Source organism: Macaca mulatta, chromosome 19 (assembly GCF_049350105.2).
Source record: "Macaca mulatta isolate MMU2019108-1 chromosome 19, T2T-MMU8v2.0, whole genome shotgun sequence".
Lineage (NCBI taxonomy): Eukaryota > Metazoa > Chordata > Mammalia > Primates > Cercopithecidae > Macaca > Macaca mulatta.
The window spans coordinates 16,077,189-16,091,779 of NC_133424.1; the positions used below are offsets into that span (position 1 = coordinate 16,077,189).

The following is a 14,591-nucleotide window of genomic DNA, read 5'->3' on the forward strand; positions in this document are numbered from 1 at the left end:
TTGTGGTGAGCCAAGATCGTGTCATTGCTCTCCAGCCTGGGCAACAAGAGCAAAACAAACTCCATAAAAAATAAATAAATTAATTAATTAATTAAAAAAAAAAGAGAGAGAAGAAAGAAAAGAAAGCATATCAACCAACTTATCACCATTTACTTATTTACTGAGATGAAATTTATATAACATAAAATTAATTATTTTAGGCTGGGCCTGGTGGCTCACACCTGTAATCCCAGCACTTTGGGAGGCTGAGGCAGGAGGATCACCTGAGGTCAGGAGTTCCAGACCAGTTGGGCCAACATGGTGAAACCTGCCTCTACTAAAAATACAAAAATTAGCTGGACATGGTGGCAGGTGCCTGTAATCCCAGCTACTTGGGAGGCTGAGGCAGGAGAATCGTTTGAACCCGGGAGGCAATGGTTGCAGTGAGCTGAGATTGCGCCATTGCACTCCAGCCTGGACAACAGAGTGAAACTGTCTCAAAAAAAAAAAAAAAAAAAAAAAAATTAATCATTTTGAAGTGTACAATTCAGTGGCATTTAGTACATTCACAGTGTTGTGCAACCATCACTTTTATCTAGCTCCAAAATATTTTCATCACTCCAGATGGAAACCCTGTACCCACTGAGCAATTATTCCCTGTTCCCCACTCCCACCAACCCCTGACAACTACCAGTGTGCTTTTTGTCTCTATAAATCTATGCTAGGTATTTATTTTTTGAAGATAGAGTCTCACTCTGTCACTCAGGCTAGAGTGCAGTGATGTGATCTCAACTCACTGCAACCTCTGCCTCCTGGGTTCAAGCGATTCTCCTGCCTCAGCCTCCCAAGTATTTGGGATTACAGGTGTGCACCACTATGCTAGGCTAATTTTTAGTAGAGACATGGTTTCACCATGTTGGCCAGGCTGGTCTTGAACTACTAACGTCAGGTGATCTACCTGCCTCAGTCCCCCAAAGTGCTGGGATTACAGGCATGAGCCACTGCACCCTGCCAATGCTGGGTATTTCAGATCAGTGGAATCTCACACTATTTGGACTTTTGTGTCTGACTTCTCTCACCCAGCATCATGGTTTTGAGGTTCAGCCACACTGTAGCATGGAGCAGTGCTTCATTCCTTTTTGTGGCTGTATAATACTCCATTGTAGGAATATACAATATTTTCTCTATGCATCAGCTGATGGACATTTGAGTTGTTTCTACCTTTTTTTGACATAGGGTCTCACTCTGTTGCTCAGGCTGGAGTGCAGTGGCGCGATCATGGCTCACTGCAACCTCTACTTCCTGGGTTCAAGCAATTTTCCTGCCTCAGCCTCCAGAGTAGCTGGGATTACAGGCATGCGTCACCACACCTGGCTAGTGTTTGTATTTTTAGTAGAGACAGGGTTTCACCATGTTGGCCAGGCTGGTCTCAAACTCCTGGGTTCCAGTGGTCCACCCACCTCGGCCTCCCAAAGTGCTGGGATTACAGGCGTGAGCCACTGCGCCCGACCTGTTTCTACTTTTGAGGAGAATAGAAGAGTACTGCTGTGAATATGTGTGTACGTGTATTTGTTTGAGTACTTGTCTTCAATTCTTGTGGGCATTTGCCTAGGAGTGGTATTGCTGGGTCATGTGGTAACTCTATGTTTAACTTTTTGAGGGACTGCTAAACCTCACCACTTATGTTTACATACTTTATCTCACTGATGCCTCTCATAGCTATTAGGGAGAGATAGGTGGAGACTGGTTAACATCCTCATTTTGCAGACAAGGAAACTGAGGCTAGGAGAGGTGTTCCCACGCTAGCCTGAGGTTAATGGCCATCAGAATAACTTTCACCTGCTTCTGGGTGTGGTCGCTCCCACCTGTAGTCCCAGCACTTTAGGAGACTGAAGTGGGTGGATCACCTGAGGCCAGGAGTTTGAGACCAGCCTGGCCAACATGGTGAAACCTTGTCTTTACTAAAAATATAAAAAATAGCTGGGCATGGTGGCACACACCCGTAATCCCAGCTACTTGGGAGGCTGAGGTAGGAGAATCACTTGAACCTGTCTCAAAAAAAAAAAAATGTTCCCATCTGCTGAGTAGCCACTGGGTGCCACCCAGTTGCTAAGGAAGGTCTTAAGATTGACCCCCTAAGAGGCCGAGCATGGTGGCACATGGCTGTAATACCAGCACTTTAGGAGGCTGAGGCAAGAGGATCGCTTGAGGCCAGAAGTTCAAGCCTACAGTGAGCTAGGATCATTCCACTGTACTCCAGTCTGGGCAGCAGCATGAGATCCCAATCTCTAAAAAAAAAAGAAAAAAATTGATTAGCCCCGCTCCCTACCTCTGGCCCCAACATCTTTATGCTTCATGTTCTCTGGAATCTGACAGACCTGGGTGTAACACCCAACTTAGGTAAATTACTTCCTTACTCTGATTCTGTGTCTCCACCTGTAAATAATCATAATCCAAGACCCCACCTTATAGTCTTCCTGTGGAGAATGAATGTAATCACGGGGGCAGAGGCTGGAGCCTGTATTAAGCGTTTGATTTACAGATGTATCAAACAAACAAAAAGTGCTCAACTGTCCAGCAGGCACGATGACTCATGTCTGTAATTCCAGCACTTTGAGAGGCTGAGGCGGGAGGATCACTCAACTTCAGTAGTTCTAGACCAGCCTGAGCAATACAGGAAAACCCTATTTCTACAAAAATTTTTTAAAAAAATTAGCCAGGCATGGTGCTGCACACCTCTAGTCCCAGTTACTTGGGAGGCTCAGGTGGAAGGATTGCTTGAACCTGGGAGTTCGAGGCTGCAATGAGATGTGATTGCGCCACTGCACTCCAACCTGGGTGACAGAGTGAGACCCTGTCTCAAAAATAAAAAGGCCAACTGAGTCTCAGAGGGGTGAAGGAACTTGCCAAAAGTCACACAGCACCCGGATCCAGCCTGCAAGCGTTTTTGAGACATTTCCTGAAACTTCTTAACCCTTTGGAAGCTGGGGAGGAGAGGTTCCAAAAGCCAGGTTCTCCTGGGACGGAGCCTGCTGCTGCGTTACTTTGCTGTTTTTTGGGGGGAGCTGACCTTTCCCAATGCATAATCCTTGCCGAATTAGCCCGCAGTGGCCTGTGATCGCGAACAACGGCAAGTGATTCCCTGGTGGAGGTGGCGGTACCACCTTTGCTCCAACCCACTCCCACTCTCTGCTCTTCTGTTGATATCAGCACAGCTGTAGGCAGGCTGATTTCTGGAGCCTCAAATGGGGCAGAGTGCCGGGCACTTCCCTGCCTCCAGCCATTGGCTGCTGCCGGTCCGCCTCCTCTGGGGCACCCTTTCTCTTTCCCTCTCATTCTCCCTGGCACACAGGGAAATCTCGTAAGCACCTTCACTATCTGGCTTCTACCAATCCCTCTGAGTTCCGCTCCTGGGTTCCCCCTGCCCACTGGCCTCTGGCTCTTTGAGATCGCCACCCTCCCTCCAGCCCCAGGGCCTCTGCACTTACTGCCCACTTTGTTAGAATGCTCATATTCACATTTTCCCATCATTCAGGGGTCACTCAAATATCACTTCCTTCTAGACGTGTTCCCTGACTATCTTCTCTAAACCAGATTTCCGGTCCCTCCCTGTGACCTCATCCTATTTATGCAGATCCCTATCTGGTGCACTCTTATTCATCACTTGTTTATTTCGGCCTCCCCCAGTTGGATGGAAACCGTGTGAGGGCAGGAACCTGTCCCGCTTGGAGGAGCAGCATCCCCAGGGCTGCGACCAGTGCCTGGCACACCCGTTCAGGAAACATCTGTCGACTGACTGACGGCTGGGCTTATTATTATTATTATTATTATTATTATTTTTGTTTTGAGATGGAGTCTTACTCTGTCGCCCAGGCTGGAGTGCAGTGGTGCGATCTTGGCTCACTGCAACCTCCGCCTTCCGGGTTCAAGCAATCCTCCCTGCCTCAGCCTCCTGAATAGCTGGGATTACAGGTGCACACCACCACGCATGGCTAATTTTTGTATTTTTGTTAGTAGAGACAGGGTTTCCCCACCTTGGTCAGGCTGGTCTTGAACTCCTGACCTCAGGTGATCCGCCCACCTCAGCCTCCCAAAGTGCTAGGATTACATTTGTGAGCCACCGCACCCGGCCTTGGGCTTATTATTAAAAATGTGAATTTTCTTTTCTCCTAAATTGGCTCGTGAGGATGAAGGCCTTTTTCCATGCCCACCATTGGCATCTAGGGACACTCCTCAGATGGGCCACAAGAGTTCAAGCCTGTTAAGAAAAAAGAAAAAAAGAGTTCAAGTCTGACTCTGTCCTCACCAGGCTGTGTGACCTTGGGGAAGTCACTATCCCTTTCTGGGACTCCAACTAGTAAAACGAAGTTCTCATCGGGCACAGCTCATGCCTGTAATTCTGGCCCTTGGGAAGCCAAGGCAGGAGGATCGCTTGGGGCCAGGAGTTCGAGATCAGCCTGGGCAATATAGTGAGATCCTGTCTCTTAAAGTAAAAACAACACCCCCTCCCCACCAAGTTCTTAACTCACTTTCTTTTCAAAATCTGGTGAAATACACCTACTGTATACCCACACAATTAAAAAAAAAAATTTAAAAATCTGGTATAAGCTACAGCTCCCAATCTCCCCTGGAAAATGAACTCCTGATTTTGTACATGATCTTAAGGGATTTGAGACCTCTCCCCACCAAAGGCCAATGTTGGATTCCACTGAAGCCGATCAGGATTAAAATACATTTTTGGCCAGACATGGTGGCTCACGCCTGTAATCCTAGCACTTTGAGAGGCCAAGGCAGGCAGATCACCTGAGTTCAGGAGTTCGAGACCAGCCTGGACAACATGGTGAAACCCCGTCTCCACTAAAAATACAAAAAATTAGCTGGGCGTGGCAGCGTGCACCTGTAGTCTAAGCTACTCTGGAGGCTGAGGCAGGAGAATTGCTAGAACCCGGGAGGCGGAGGTTGCAGTGAGCTGAGATCGTGCCACTGCACTCCAGCCTGGGCAACAGAGTGAGACTCCATCTCTAAAAATAAATAAACAAATAAATAAATAAATAATAAATAATTTTTTTTTTTCCCCGCTGTCTCTGTCAGCAAAGATTGGAAAGGCACTTACCTCTAAGGTGCCCAGCCTCATGCTGGAAGATTCTGGGGCCCCAAAAGGCCCAAGCCCTGGGCTCTGAGGTTCCCAGCTTGGGGACAATTGCAGCCAGTCACTCTCAGCCCCCTGTGGTCAGGACTGGGCTAGCTGAAACAACCTAGATGCGAGGTAAGGTACAGCCTGGGATGGGGACATAGAAAGGTTTCTGGAAGAGGGGGTGCTGCAGGGGCTTTGAAGAATGAATAGGAGTTGGTCTCACAGGGAAGAGTATTCCAGCAGAGGAAACAGCTTTAGGGGATTGGGAGAAGGAGAAGTGTGAGAAGTAATAAGGGACATTTACACAACACTTTCCTGAGGACAGATCATGTTCACACCCACCTGCCTGTTGGAGCCTCAAGATCACCTTAAGAGGGAAGGAGGAGGACCACTCCCATTTTACAGTTGAGAAAAATGAAGCACAGAGACGCTAAGACGCTAAGACGTGTACCTAAGGCCACAGAGTTGGTAAATGTCAGAGCCAGGCCTAGATACCTGCCTGCTTCTCCTGAAAGGGAATTCTTATTAATAGAGGGACAAGGTTGCTTCTGATAGGCTGCGGGAGCTAGGGGGCGGCGGGGGTGGGGAGGCGGGAGAAGGGGAGGGAAGAATCTGATTGGCCGAGGAACTGAAAAGTAGAAGTAGTTGGTAGGGTGGGCAGACAAGCAAAGTCTGATTGGCTGGAAAGTAAGATATGGAAGTCTGATTAGGTGAGAGTTAAGAGAGTAGTTTAATTGACTAAGGCAGACTCTGATTGGCTGGAAAGTAGGTTATGGAAGTCTGATTGGGTGAGAGTTAAGAGAGTAGTTTAATTGACTAAGGCAGACTCTGATTGGCTGAGGGGTTGGAGAGCAGCGTTTAGTTGAGGGAGGGGGAAGAGGGCAGAGTCTAATCGGATGAAAAACAGGAGATTGGGGTTTGATTGACTGAGGGATATAAAAGCATTTAATTGGCTGAGGTGTGGGAGGGTGGAATCTGATTGACTGGGGGAGACTCAGCATGAAGTTTCCCCGGGGGTGTTAGCAATGTCATTTCTGCTCTCCTTCACAAATCCCGTGTCTCTGGGCCCTGCTAGGAGGAGGTGGAGATTAATCCCCGAGGACTATGGGGAAATGGAGGCAGGTGTGTGTGGAGGAGGGGAGGGGGCTGGGTCACTCCAAGCAAAGGCCAGAGAGGACACTTCCCCAGTCATACCTGCTGAGAAAGAATCTTGTTCTCCACCTTCCATCACGCCTCCTCCAGAGTGACCACTAGGATTTATGCCCCAGAAAGGTGAGGTGTCACCCAGCCCCTCTATAATTCCCAGGGAGGAAGGAGGGGTCCTCCTCCCTCCTTCCCCCTCCCCAGCAGCACCCCTTCTCCCCAATCCTCCCCCTTCCTAGGGGACCACACTCTCCATCTCTCTAGTTTCTGATGACAAGGACCTTTTCTCCCTCCACGTGCCTGCCCAAAGGCATCTTCTTGCACCCGCTGAGTTTTTTTGTTTTTTGTTTTGAGACGGAGTCTCAGTCTCGCTCTGTCACCAGGCTGGAGTGTGGTGACACGATCTCGGCTCACTGCAACTTCTGCCTCCTGAGTTCAAACGATTCTCTTGCTTCAGCCTCCCGAGTAGCTGGAACTACAGTCGCACACCACCGCGCCTAGCTAATTTTTGTATTTTTAGTAGAGATGGGGTTTCACCATGTTGGCCAGTATTGTCTCAATCTCTTGACCTTGTGATCCTCCCGCCTCGACCTCCCAAAGTGCTGGGATTACAGGCATGAGCTACCTCGCCCGGCCCCCACTGGGTTTTTATTGCTCTTATCTTCCTTCTCCACCAGGAGCTTCTCTCCCCTCCCTTCCTCTACCCCTAATCTTCCTGTTTTACTGTCTTTATCTCTCTTCCTTCACCCTCCTCCTTCTCTTCTACTCCATTAAAAACTCCAGCCTAGGCCATGCGTGGTGGCTCATGCCTGTAATCCCAACACTTTGGGAAGCTGAGGCTTGAGCCCAGGGCAACATAGTGGGACCCTCACCCCATCTCTACAAAAAAATTTAAAAATCAGCTGGGCGTGGTGGCGAGCGCCTGTAGTTTTAGCTACTTGGGAGGCTGAGACGGGAAGATCACTTGAGCCAAGGAGGTCGAGGCTGCAGTGGACTATGACTGCACCACTGCACTCCAGCCTGGATGACAGAGTGAGACCCTATCTCAAAAACAAAACAAAACCTCTAGTCTAAATGATGCCCAAGTGGAAAACCTTGGAGTTACATCCAGTCTGTCAGCAAATCCCATCAGCTCCATCTTTTATTAAACAAATCCCAAATTCTACCACCTTTCACAACTCTCAGTTCCTTCGGGGCTGGGTAGTGAGGAAGCAAGCTCTTGCTCTCCCTTTACTCTGTTCATGATATTGCAGCCAGAGGAAGCCTGTTAAAACCTCCTAGGGGATACCCCTTCTCTGCCTACAACCCTCTATGGCTCCCACCTTCCTCAGAGTAATAACCTAAGCCCTCTCAGTGGTCCCCCAGGTCCTAGACAACCTGTCCTGTCATTTCCCTGCATCTGTCTCCTCCCAGTATACCCCTCACTCACTCCGCTCCAGCTTCACTGACCTCTTGACTGTTCTTTAAAGCATGGTCCAGCCTCAGGGCCTTTACACAGGCTGTGCCCTCTGCTTGGAATGCTTCAGATCTCTGTTCAAATATCACCTCCTCAGAGAGGGCATCCACATCTCCTCACCTTGCTGGGTTTTGTTCCATAGCACATATCACATAGAATATACACTTTTAATTGATGTGTTTCTGTTTATTCACTGCAGAGCAATGTCTGGCGCTATATGCAAACTTGGCATTTGTTGAATGAATAAGTGCTGTGTGACAGCTGGGGCTGGGGACAAGGCAGAGAAAAAGAAAGATCTCTTTTACCTGCATGGAGTTTACAGTCCTATCCAGGGCTAAACAAATCATTCCAAGAGCCAGGCGCGGTGGCTCACGCCTGTAATTCCAGCACATTGGGAGGCCGAGGCGGGTAGATCACCTGAGGTCAGGAGTTGGACACCAACCTGATCAACACACTGAAACCCCATCTCTACTAAAAATACAAAATTATCTGGGCGTGATGGCACATCCCAGCTACTTGTGAGGCTGAGGCAGGAGAATCGCTTGAACTCGGGAGGTGGAGGTTGCAGTGAGCCAAGATCACAGATTGCACTCCAGCCTGGGCAGCAAGAGCAAGACTCTGTCTCAACAAAACAAAACAAAACAAAACAAAAAACAAAAAAAAAATCATTCCAAGAGCAATTTTGCTGGGAACAAGGGCACACAGGGGCTGTGGCTGCATTGAGTATGGGCTGGAACTGAGCCCAGTGACTGCATGGGAACCGCACAGTTCTAGAGCCTGGATTCCTTGACGTCTAGGTGCAAGTAATGGTGCCTATTACCACTCTTCCGCAAACTCCATCTCCAGCTCTGTGCTGTTGCCTGTCCTCTCTATAAATGTAGCTATGATCTCTCAGGTCAGGAGTTCGAGATCAGCCTGGCCAACATGGCAAAACCCTGTCTCTACTAAAAATACAAAAATTAGCCCGGCGTGGTGGCATGAAGCTGTAATCCCAGCTACTCAGGAAGCTGAGGCAGGATCATTGCTTGAACCCGGGAGGTGGAAGTTGCAGTGAGCCAAGATCGCGCCACTGCACTCCAGCCTGGGTGACAGAGCAAGACTCCGTCTCATTCAAAAAAAAAAAAAAAAAAAGGCCAGTCGCGGTGGCTCATGCCTGTGATCCCAGCACTTTGGGAGGCCAAGGCAGGCGGATCACCTGAGGTCAGTGGTTTGAGACCAGCCTGGCCAACATGGCGAAACCCTGTCTCTACTAAAAATACAAAAATTAGCTGGGCATGGTGGTGTGCGCCTGTAATCCCAGCTACTCGGGAGTCTGAGGCAGGAGAGTCGCTTGACCCCAGGAGGTGGAGGTTACAGTGAGCCAAGATTGTGCCACTGTACTCCAGCCTGGGCAACAGAGCGACAGAGGGAGACTCCATCTTAAAAAAAAAAAAGTGGCTGTGATTCCCACTTCTGCTCCCCCCTTCTTCTCTGCCCACCTCCCTCCTGAGTGATCTCACTGACCTACTGCCATGCCATCCACCGTCTTCCCAAGGCAGGTGATTCACAGATGCACTTCTCAGGAGGTGCCCTCACACTGAGCCCAGTCGCCTCCTGGGTGTCTCCCTGAATATCATCCCACGAGACTTTTAGACTGAAGGTGACCCATGATTTCCCAATCTTTTCTTAACACTGTCAACATTTGAGGCTGGATTATTCTTTGGGGGTGGGGGTATTCTGTGCATTGCAGGATGTTGAATAGCATCGCTGGCCTTCACCCACTAGATGTCAGTTGCACCACCCCCAATTCTCCCACCCCTACCTCCATCCCCCACCCAGCAGTGTGATCTCCTGATGTTGCTAAACATTCCCTGGCGGAAAACTCTGCTGTGCTGGGATGGCCCCAATCAACTGCAAACTCAAACAGCTGATGTTTGTCCAGCCTGTGCTCTGTGCCAGCAGTGGGACTGAACACCACCTCATCACGTGGGCTTCTCCTGTATTTTATCCATAGGGAGAGGGAGGCTCAGAGCAGTCATGTGACTAGCTCAAGGCCACACACCCACGAAGCCCACTCTTAGTGCTGCCGACCCTTTCACTTACTCCTCCTTCCTGGTCTCCAGCTCTTTGAGAGCAGAGAAGTCAGGCAGATGCCTTCTTTTCCTTCTCTCTTCCCTAGAACCCCGTATTTAGCCAGTGGCCAACAGAGATGACCTCCGGGACCTCATCCTTAACCCCCTCCTGGGTCTCAGCTACCCCCACCCTTTGCCTCTGTCCCCTGTAGCCACTGCAGGGGTCCCTCTCAAACGTCACTCTATGTGAATCTTTGCATTTTCCAAAGTGCTAGTAAGCTCTGCCTTGGCCAGAATTATTGGCAAAACAAAATTCATATCCCTAAAAAATAGGCTTTAATGCTGTGTTAATTACGAATAAAAAATTAATAAAAGTAAGCTCTTCCTCAGAAGTAAAAAAAAATTAAAGACACAAATAAATATAAATAATTATTTTTTAAAGTTCTAGGAGTTGGGAGAATGGCTTGAGCCCAGGAATTTGAGACTAGCCTGGACAACATAGTGAGACCCTATCTCTAAAAAAATGAAAAATATATTAGCTGGGTGTGGTGGCATGTGTCTGTAGTCCCAACTACTCAGGAGGCTGAGGCAGGAGGATGGCTTGAGCCCAGGAGTCATCCCAGCCTGGATGATAGAGTGAGACCAATCAACTAACAGGGGGCACCTCCCCTACTCAAGCACCATCCATGGCTCCCCACTGCCCACCAGATCAAGACCCAGCCATTCAAACTGGCCTTCACAGTCAACTCCTGCATCCCTCCGGCCTCCACACCTCTCACACTCCAAGGCCAGGGAAAGCCACCTGCCAAGTCACACCCTCCAGTTTCTCTGTGCTTGAGCCCTACCCCCTCTTCTGCACTTGTTGAAATCCAACCTCTCCCTGCAGCCCCAGCTCAAATGTCACATCCTGCACGTCGCCTTCCCTGACCTCATGTCTGCCTCCTCCAAGCAGCAAAACTTCAATTACTTGTGTCTCCTCTTCTTCACCTGGCGACATGCCCCACACCTTCCACGCCCTCTTCCCAAGGGCCCAGCACCAAGTGAGAGAGTATAATCGGAAAAAAGAGGGATAAGGAAGTCTTCTAAGTTTACCACCTGCTGGGGCAAGTGGAGATTCTTGTCTTCTCATCTGTCTGCCCACTTGCTGAGGTCAGCCACACATCCACCCACCGACCCAGGAGGACAGACACATCCAGAGGCGGAGCTGACTTTGTCTGGACACACCTGGAGCAGATGGGTTGGCCAAGGACAACATCCTGGTCAGAAGGTCAAGGTGTCTGGCAGTGGGTGGGGAGGAGTGGCGCGCGGGGAGCAGAACCATTCTGGTGCTGCTTGTTGAGGCTGGAGGTCTTCCTGGAGGAAGAGGGTGTTGTAGGCTGCAGAGCCTCCAGGGGTGGGTGCCGGGGAGAGGTTAGGCTCAGGATCCAGAGAGAGAGGAACGGCTGGTTCCCAAGGGCTGGGGGAGCCAGAGAATTCCTGAGGCCTCCAGAGGAGGCTTCCGGAGGGGTCAGTGGGGCCCCAGGGGTTGATGGTTTAGGGATCGCTGTCCAAACTTGGGAGCAAACCTGGAAGTAAGGGCCGTGGGGGGTGTTGGTGTGGGAGGAGGGTGGTCCAGAGCGGGACTTGGGCGCTAATGCGGCCCAGCAGCGGCAGGAGGGCGGGGAGCCTGATGGTTTGGGACTTATCGGTGTCCAAGTCTCTCTCTCTCCGTGTCTCCATCTCAGTCTCAGTCTCTTTCTCTTTCTCTCTCTCTCCACCCCTCCACACGCCTATTTCTTGTTCCCCGCTTTTCTGGGGGAAGCGCTGGCGTCCCCGCCCAGAGCCCTGCGGGGGCCCGGGGCGGGGTATCCGGCGGGGTGGATCCCTTGTCGCGGGCCGGGCGGGGTTAAAGGGTTGGGCTGCGGGACGGCGCGGTCAGATCCCAGGTAGTGGCGCCGGTGGATCCGAATCGAGGGCAGGAGGCTGAGACCCGCGGGTGAGTGCGCGCGTGATGGGGGCTGTAACCCGAGCGCCGCCGCAGCGCTGCGCTGGAACCCCAGGCTCGCGAGGTTCGGTGCCGGCCGGATGAGGGCGAAGGTCTGCGCGCATCGTCGCGGGGAGCGCAGCCAGCCACGGGGATCCCCCAGGACCCAGGACGGGGCTGCATGCCCGGGGCACTCGCGGGGAGAGGGGCACGTGGGTGTGTCCCCGACGTTTGCTGCATTTGTGCGGTTTTATTTTTTCTTCTGTCTGAGCCTGGGAGTCCTAGGCTCATCCTTTTCTCTGGGTTTCTGTGATAGGGAGGGGGCCTCCAGAAGACCCCTCTCGTGGTCAGGACATCCCAGATGGGTTCAAGCCCCGCCCTGGGACGCCTCTTTGGGGCTGAATGGGGATTCGCCGTGAGATTTCACCACTGTATGTTGTCTTGAAGGGGAGGCTGTACGTTCAACCGATGGGGTTAGGCGTGTGGTCCAACTGCTATCAGGGACCCTCTGCCCATCCACGCCAGATGCAGAGCCCCTCTATGAAAAGACGGTGTTCTTCTGGCGCCCAGAGTTGGCTCTGAGGGTTGTGTGAGGTCCTGGGGTTAGTCCCAGGTGATGTTTGTCTGATAGATGCTGGAAGGATAATGTTTTCCGGTCTCCCAGGGACCTGGTGCAGCCTGGGTATGCAGGGTGGCCGAGGCTGGCCACCTGAGGAGTCTCTGGCTGGAGAGGCCCAGGCTGAGGGCATCTCACCTCGTTCATCTGCCCGCTCACCCCTCATGCATGCACTCATTGTGTGTCTCTCACCGCCCCGTAGGCAAAGGAGATGGCCAGGGCTAGCCCCGCACCCAAAATTCCTCCTACCCTGTGCCCCTTGCCCCACCCCTTATTTCTGGGTCCTGGAGTTGTGCCCAGCCAGGGTTGGCAGCATCAAACTCTTCCTTGACTAACTCCAAACCCCAAAGAGGAGGAACCTCCCCAAATCTTCCCTACCATCTTCATTTCACAGGCAAGGAAACTGAGGGCCAGTGTCCAGTGGGAGAGCTGGGATTTGAAAACAACAAGCCCTGTTTGACCCCAAAGTCCCGGGCCACTTTTGGACGTCCCCGGCATCACCAAATAGCCCAGCTTGGGTTTCTGAATGGTAACATTAACTCTAGCCTGGTGTCCGGTGGTGACCCAGGTTGGCATCTGCAGAGGGTCTTGGATGACTTGAGAGGTATTCAGGGAATGGGACCCATCTCTCCTTCCTTCCTTCCCTCCTTCCTTCCTTCCTTCCTTCCTTCCTTCCTTCCTTCCTTCCTTCCTTCCTTCCTTTCTTTCTTCCTTTCCTTTCTTTTTTTTTTTTTTTTGTTGTTGTTGAGACAGGGTCTCACTCTGTTGCCCAGGCAGGAGTACAGTGGCATAATCATAGCTCACTGCAGCCTCGACCTCCTGGGCTCAAGCAATCCTCCTACCTCAGCCTCCTGAGTATCTAGGACTACAGGCATGCACCACCACTCCTGTCTAATTTTTGTATTTTTAGTAGGGATGGGGTTGCACCATGTTGCCCAGGCTGGTCTTGAACTCTTGGGCTCAAGTGATCCACCCGCCTCAGCCTCCCAAAGTGCAGGGATTACAGGCGTGAGCCACTGCGCCTGACTAATCTCTCCTTGTTGATAAACCTTGGACCTGATTCTCCAAACCCCAGATGTCCAGGTCACAATAATGAACATGATGGCAGCACCAACAGTAATGAGAGGTATCATTGATCAAAGGCTTACTGTGTGCCTGGAAGATTGCAGCCCCATGAGGTGGGTAAATAGGCCTTCTGTCTTAATGGATGAAGAAATCGAGGCTCAGAGAGGTGCAGACACTCACCCGAGGTAACACAGCAAAGAGGCAGAGCTTTATAGAATATTTTCTGAGGCTCATGTCCAGGTGTGGCCATACTTGGGATGGTGGGCAGAAACAATTACAGTCCTGCAATGGTCTAGATTATTAGGTTATGAAATTTCTTTTTCTGCCAGGATCCTCTTTGGGCCAAGGAAATTTTTAGCAAAAGGCTTGAATATGATCAAAGCTGCGATAGGACTGTCTTCTTTACCCCATTTGCCAACTCGGCCCTGCCTTCATTAGTCATAAATGACTCTGAAGCTCTTTCTCAGAACCTTAGAAATTTAGAGTGCTGAGTGGAGACTCAAGACCTAGAAGCCAGGCTGGGCGCGGTGGCTCACGCCTGTAATCCCAGCACTTTGGGAGGCTAAGGCTGGAGGATGGTTTTTTTGAGCCCAGGAGTATGAGACCAGCCTGGGGAATATAGGGATACCCTATATTAATTTTTTTTTTTTTTGAGGTGGAGTTTTGCTCTTGCTGCCCAGGCTGGAGTGCAATGGTGCGATCTGGGCTCACTGCAACCCCTGCCTCCCCAGTTCAAGCTATTCTCTTGCCTCAGCCTCCTGAGTAGCTGGGATTACAGGCATGTGCCACCACGCCCAGCTAATTTTGTATTTTTAGTAGAGATGGGGTTTCTCCATGTTGGTAAGGCTGGTCTCGAACTCCCGACCTCAGGTGATCCTCCTGCCTTGGCCTCCCTAAGTGCTGGGATTACAGGTGTGAGCCACCGTGCCCGGCCCTTTATTAATTTTTTTTAACAAAAGAATAAAAAAAATTAGCTGAGCATGGTGGCAGGCACCTGTAGTCCCAGCTACTCAGGAGGCTGATGTGGGAGGATCACTCAAGCCCAGGAGGGGGAGGTTGCATTGAGCCAAGATCACACCACTGCACTCCAGCCTGAAGGACAGAGCAAGACCCTGTCTAAACAACAATAACAAAAAAACCAAAAAAACAAATAATCAACAACAACAAAACAACTTAGAAGGCAC

At 50.7% G+C, this 14,591-nt stretch overlaps 1 protein-coding gene across 3 annotated transcripts in view; it reads left to right on the forward strand.

Moving 5' to 3' along the window:
- The first annotated feature begins 10,975 nt into the window (after positions 1-10,975).
- Positions 10,976-14,591, forward strand: part of CYP4F22 (cytochrome P450 family 4 subfamily F member 22) — a 43,830-nt gene continuing 40,214 nt past the window's right edge. Inside the window, exon 1 of one of the 3 annotated variants that reach the window (XM_077976609.1) lies at positions 10,976-11,022. The gene's annotated coding sequence lies outside the window, so the exon portion shown is untranslated. 3 annotated transcript variants of the gene reach the window in all.